At 44.0% G+C, this 6728-nt stretch overlaps 1 long non-coding RNA gene across 1 annotated transcript; it reads left to right on the forward strand.

The window, feature by feature from the left end:
• The first annotated feature begins 296 nt into the window (after positions 1 to 296).
• On the forward strand, positions 297 to 3587 carry LOC308670357. Its single transcript, XR_014027006.1, has 3 exons — positions 297 to 331; positions 1715 to 1785; positions 3542 to 3587. It is a non-coding gene; the product is annotated as an uncharacterized lncRNA (long non-coding RNA).
• Positions 3588 to 6728: the final 3141 nt, after the last annotated feature.

Genomic DNA, 6728 nt, shown 5'->3' on the forward strand with positions numbered 1-6728 from the left:
TTCAACTCCCAGAATTCCTCAGCCGGCACTCCATGGGTCTTTCCACACTGTAGCTGTCTTTCATACTGCCTGTAGGGACAGTCTTCTGTCTGACCTGTAAGCCCTAGCTGTCTTTCACAGGCAGTGAGAAGGAAAGCTAAAGCTGGCAAAGACCCAGCGTCCTCCATTTTGTGGCCCAAGTCTCTTGCCTGAGGTGATTCTTTTTTTTCTCTCCATTTCAAGGGAGCGGAAAAAACCGCAAAGATTTTCTTTTGGCTTCTCCTCTTCTCTTCGGCCTGGAGTCAAGGATGGTTTCCCAAAGGGAGAGAGGTTGGCGGACTGAGGGGTGGAAGTGAGTTTTACCACCTGATGGGGCGGGGGGGGGAGGGAGAGAGAAAGGCCAACTACCCCTCCCATTTATTTTACAACCGTCGCAGAGAATCCCAGGGCTGCAGGATCCCTCAGAGGTCATCCAGTCCAGCCCCGCTCAAGCAGGAGACCCTTTGATCCTCCGGTGTGCAGTTTAAGGACGTTCCGTGTGCCCAGCTCATGGGAGCATCGGAGGAGAGGGCCTTGCCATCATCTGTCGGTTGGTGGCCCCCAGGGGGAGGTCCTTCTCTGTGGGCGCCCCGGAACTATGGAGTCGGTTGCCGGTTGAGTTCCGGATGGCGCCCGACCTTCGCTCCTTCCCTCGCCAGCTGAAGACACATTTATTTGAACAAGCCGGCTTGGCCTGATGGGGGATGGGTTGGGTTTTTTATTGTCATTTTTAATATATGTATTTACTTTTTTTAGCTTGGGCATATGTTTAATATTTTTTAACTTTTGTATTTTTGTATTTTTTATATCTCTGCCCTGTTCACCGCCCTGAGTCCTTCGGGAGAATGGCGGTATATAAATAAAATTATTATTATTATTATTATTATTATTATTATTATTATTATTATTATTATTATTATTATTATTATTATTATTATTGTTATTATTATTGTTATTATTATTATTTATTATTATTATTATTATTATTATTATCTTTCACCTACCATTTTTCCCCCTTCGTTTAGTCATAATCATAATAGTAAAGTTGGAAGGGGCCTTGGAGGTCATCTAGTCCAACCCTCTGCTCAGGCAGGAAACCCTATACCATTTCAGACAAATGGCTGTCCAGTCTCTTCTTAAAAACTTCCAGTGTTGGAGCATTCACAGCTTCTGGAGGCAGGTTGTTCAGGAAGTTTCTCCTTAGTTCTAGGTTGCTTCTCTCCTTGACTAGTTTCCATCCGTTGCTTCTTGTCATTCCTTCAGTTGCTTTGGAGAATAGCTTGACTCCCTCTTCTTTGTGGCAACCCCTGAGATATTGGAACACTGCTATCATGTCACCCCTCACCCTTCTCTTCATTAAATGAGTGGTTATAAGTGAAGGGCTACTTGCAATAAATACAACTGTAACAATAACTTTATTGTCACTTTGAATGTACACCAATTGGGTACATCAAAATGAAATTTTCTTGCGTACAGCTTTCAAAAGGGCCACCACCTGCGATATAGGCTCCTTTGTTCGTGCCTTCCAGTTGGAGTTCCAGATCGTCCATTTTCATCTCTAGGGAGCAAAACGATGGCAAAGATGGAAACAGAGGAGCTCCGGGTGGATTAGCCTTCAAACTAGATTGTATTCCTGCAAAAAAACCTCGCCTCCTTTCCTTTTTCTGATCCTGACTCTTCCACCTTTTCCTTAAAGGGGCCAGCTTTGGAAAACGAAGGCAAACGCATGAGGAGCTCCCTCCTTGTTTGAAGGTGACGAGGATCATGGTAAGGAAACACGTCCAAACAGATGATACAATAGATCAGGGCTTTCCAACCTTTTCACCCATTGTACCACTTTTACGATATGGCAACATCCGAGTACCACCAGTCGCCTAGCAAGGTGTCAAAAACTTGATGATCAAAAAAAAAAAAAGGAAAAAAGTGATGAAGTACAGGTAGTCCTCAACTTACAACAGTTCACTTAGTGACTGTTCAAACTTACAATGGCACTGAAAAAAGTGCCCTCCAAGCCACAGCTGAGCAAGAAGCCTGCCTGCCTCCCCGGTGGCGCTCTTCCTCCTGTCCGAGGTTTTCATTGTTGTGAGCATTTCTGTTGAGGATTGGCAGCGGGGTGTGGTGGGGGGTGTTTGGTTTTTCTTCCCCCTGTCTGCTGGGTGGTTACAGCAGGTTTTGGCCACTTCACATGACCCTGGGACACTGACCATCATAAATATGAATCAGTTGCGAAGCATCTGAATGTAAATCACAAGATCCTGGAGATGCTGCAACATTCCAGCTGATTGGCGCTTCTTCTGGGCTCAGAAGCGCCTGGATAAGTGCCGAGCTCCATCTGGAGCCTGGTGCTGATCCTGGCGCTTCCGCTGAGCCCTGACATCCCTGCAGCTCCAGCCATCTCTTGCTCAGGCTTGTGCAGTGCTGTCACCCGTTCAGCTCATTCCCCTCCCCCACTACCACTTTTCTAGGATGGTCACGTACCATCTGCCAGGTGCCAATGTACCACAGGTGGTACCCGTACCATTGGTTGAAAAGCCCTGCAGTAGATCACAGTGCATTTATTAGACCTGTAAAATTCAGATTAACCACAGCAGAGATCCAAGTCAATCATTACTTGCTCAGAATGTCTTTTCCTGCACCATTGGCCCCTGGGTCTTGGGGTGATGCGGTGGGAAGGAGGACAGCAGGAAGTCTTGCTTCTAGATAAAACACTAAGATGTCCTCACTCACCCTGTGTTTTAGCTGTGGTTTGTTCCCCAAGCTTTTTTTAATATAATTCTTGAATGTTTCATAACCAAAGTAGTTAACATCATCAGCAGGATTTTCTTGTCCTCTTCTCTAGCTCATAAGCATCTTGTGTGCCAGTCTGGTCAGATGCTTAAGAGCTAAAGAGAGTAGGACAAGAAAATCCTGCTGGTGATGTTACCTAGCTTGGTAACAAAACTTTCAGGAATTTTATCAAAACAGCTAAAATCTAAAACTCAAGCTACAAATATTTTCTATTTATTTCAAAGTTATATGGGCGTAAAGTTATTATTGAGACCTGATTTTCCACCAAAGGAGCAGTTAACAAACATGTTAACTGCTTTTTGACCACGGTTGTTAAGTGTACCAGGTGGTGGTTAAGCGAATCTGGCTTCCCCATTGACTTTGCTTGTCAGAAGCAGGCTGGAAAGTTACAAATGGTGATCACATGACCCGAGGAAAGTGCAAGTGTCATAAATACATGCCAGTTGCCAAGTGCCCGAATTTCGATCACCACACGGGGATCCTAAAAGTTCTGACACCTCCCTACCAAATTTAAAACCCTTGTTCTTACATTCTTACAAATAATCGCTTTATTAATTCTTGTGAAGTATTCTTTAGGTTTATTGAGACCATATAGATCACTAGGATCATAGAAATAATCTGTCTTCCTTGTGGTGAAATACATTTAACTGGAAAGTGAATCCTGATTTCTATCTTTATTTTTCCTTAGTAATTCTTCCATTAGACATTAAAGGCCTTTTTCTTTGTATAATTGCAGGACTGATTTTATTAAAAAAAAATACTTTGTCACCATGCCTAGTCCATCTGTCTGTGGAGCCCATGGATTCGCAGTGTCTTTAATCCTTCGTCCAGCCTGGGGAGATGATGGTCCAGCCAGCAACTGTTGAAGAAACCACATGAGTCCCAGGCATCATGTGCAATTCTGTCCCAAGCTGCTACACAGTCTAACGAGAGACAAATCATATGTTAAAAAGCAGCATCAAACACATACTCGATAAAGGAAAAACCCAGATTTGCAGAAACTCAAGCATCGCTTAGTCCAACCCTCCACACCACCAACCTGCTGCAGCATACTAAAACTGACCACAGTTTGACCACAACACGTGTGAGCTCAGCTCCATCTTCAAAAACCAAAGGCAGAGTTCAATAGCAGAAAAATGCCTTCTTGAAGTGAAGAGGATGGTCCAAGTATCTAAACACTAATATCAGGATTTATTGTAAATTAAGATCAGAATAGTAGAACAGAGCAAATACAACATTTATGTGTAATAATTGAAAGTTGTAGATGAAACAAAACAACTTTCCTTGAGACAGAATGTTAGTGCTCTGCATCCTTCCTGGGGGGTGGGGAGGAAGAAGTTATAGGTCTTCTACAATTAGATCACCTGAATGGGGGAAAATGTGAGACAAGTTAAGGAAAGAAGGTGGCAAATGGAAAGGAAGCCTATGTCTATCAACAAAATGAGAACACCTGAAGGCTGAATTTGTGGAAGCACCTGCTGGGCTTCAATGAGCTGAAAGAGACAGAATTCCATCGTACTGTTGCCAAAGTCTCTTGCAGAGTCATTCGCCGTCTTCCCTTGGCCCATCGACACAAGTATTAAGCAGCAAGACATCCAGTCCAGGGATTCCCTAGTCCACTGTCTAGTGGAACAAAAGGGGGAAAAAACCCTGCCTTCCTGCCCTTTTCTCCCAAGAGGGAGGGTTACATGAGGACGGGACTGCCAAGAGGAGTGGTGGGACTCAAAGGTTTACATTCTTATTTTGGTTTTGCTGTGTACATTGATCCTAGGATGTTAATTCTCACAGTAGAGAAGCCGACTCCAAACAGAAATACCACCAGCTATGTTCCTCAAAGTGCTGTCGAATTCAAGCAAAAAAGAAACATTTGCTAAGAATTTCTATTCTCTGGAATCTCATGGCCAAAATATGCAATTTAGGCTACTTTCTTCTCTAGGCCTCTGGAGCCATCCTCTCTATGGCCATTTCCACCTCCTTAAATCCCAGCCTTTTTAGAAGGAGGAAGCTTTGGGGTGGCATTTCAAGCAAAGAACCCTATAAAACCACTTTTTGTCTCTGCAATTCTGGCCACGGAGCATTACAGTTAGAGGCCTCTTTGTGAAAAGGTCCCTGCAAGAAGGGAAACGGCTCTTCTGATGAGGGAAATTCCCCTGCTACTTGATGCCTGTCCTTAAGAACAATCCCCTACTTAAATTTTTCCCACTGGAACATTTCACTGGAGTTCTAATACCTGATTTGGTGAATGTTTCCACAGGGCCATTTTTCCTTCAAGGTCCCTTGGGACATCGTTCCCCTTCAAAATAAAAATTAAATGCTCCGTTCTTGCCGATTGTTGCAGAAGGTCTCAGAGCAGGAGGCCAAAGGCCTCTTCCAGCAACTTCTCTCCCTGAAATGAAAGACAATAGATGGTGACGTGTGGAACGTTTTCCCAGCCATTCCAATACCAGAAATGAATTACCAGAAATGTTGCTGAAGGTGCTACCTATGAAATATCATATATTCCCTCTGTTTCTATGGAGGACATCCACATGAATCCAAAGACCTTCAGGAGGTCAGACTCAATATGTGGGTCCATGGCTGGGGGAACCTTGCTGCGAGATCAAAGGGAAGAAGAGACATCAGTGCCCATCTTAGTGAACAGCCCTGGGGTTCATTTTTCCTGAGAGAATTGCAGGCAAAAGAAAGGAAAGGCTGACCTGATATCATAAACCGCAAGCATTGCAGCTAGTCCTGCTGTGAAAGGGACTTTCCGTTTGATAGAGTGGTGCTCCTTTTCATCCGTCCTTCAGTGTCCAGTGGCGGCAGGGTTGAAGACGTCACAGCTCCTCTATCGTTAGGTCACCTGCATGGGAAGAAAAGGGGAGACGAAGGAAGAAAGGTGGCAAAAGGAATGGAAGCGAATGCCTATCACCACAATGAGATCACCTGAGGGATACAGAGATGTTGAAATTTAAGCTCTTGTCTACATTCTGGAAACTCGATAAGGGTAGTCCTCAATTTACAAGAATAATTGAGTCCAGAATTTGGTCAATTTTATGATTATTTTTATAATAGTTGGTAAGAGAATCGTGGTCCTACAGGATATAATGCAGTCCTGAATCCAAATCAGATTATCGAAAGATCAGTTTTCTCATCTTTTTTTGTCCAGAAAGCAATAAAAAAGAGAGTTACATAACATGATCGCATAACCACAACTGCTCTTTAAGTGTGGACCGATTGCCAAGCGCCCAGAATGTGATCACAGGACTGCAGGATTGGTGCAGAATTTGCAGCTTTGACGATGAGTCATAAGTGCCTTTTTCCCCCACTGCGTCTTAAGTTTGAACAGATGTTACGTGATCAGTTGAAAATGAGGAGTACTTCAACCCCATTTGGGATAGACAGGAGGGGGGGCTGCTGTCCTTCCTTTCATGTGCTGATACCTTCACACAAACACACACCTTAATGTTCTAAAAGAAAGTTACCCTCATTGATGTATCCGTCGTCATATGCAGCCTGTACAATTTCCACTGGAAACTGGAAATGCCAACTGGGTTTGAATGAGCTGGAAGAGAAAGAAAGAAGTCCATCGTTCTGTTGCCAAAGTGTCTTGCTGAGTCATTCCTCGTCTTCCCTTGGCCAAGCAATACAGGAAGACACCCTGTCCAAGGAGTCTCTAGGAAAAAGAACCCCTTGCCCCCTTGCCCTTTTCTCCTAACAAAGAGGGTTACATGAGGATGGGGTCCCAAAAACTGGGGGACCCATAATTTGCAATCTTATTTCCATTTTTCTACATACGTTGATCCTACCTTGGTGCATTCCATAATAGAGTAGCTGATTCCAGGCAGCCGAGAAGCATTGCCAGCCGTGTTTCTCAAAGTGCTGTGGAATTGGAGCAAAAACATTACCTTTATTGACAACTTCCTATTCTGGGGAATCTCAAT

The sequence above is a fragment of the Vipera berus genome (genome assembly GCF_964194415.1).
Source record: "Vipera berus genome assembly, chromosome: 6".
In the NCBI taxonomy this organism is placed as follows: domain Eukaryota; kingdom Metazoa; phylum Chordata; class Lepidosauria; order Squamata; family Viperidae; genus Vipera; species Vipera berus.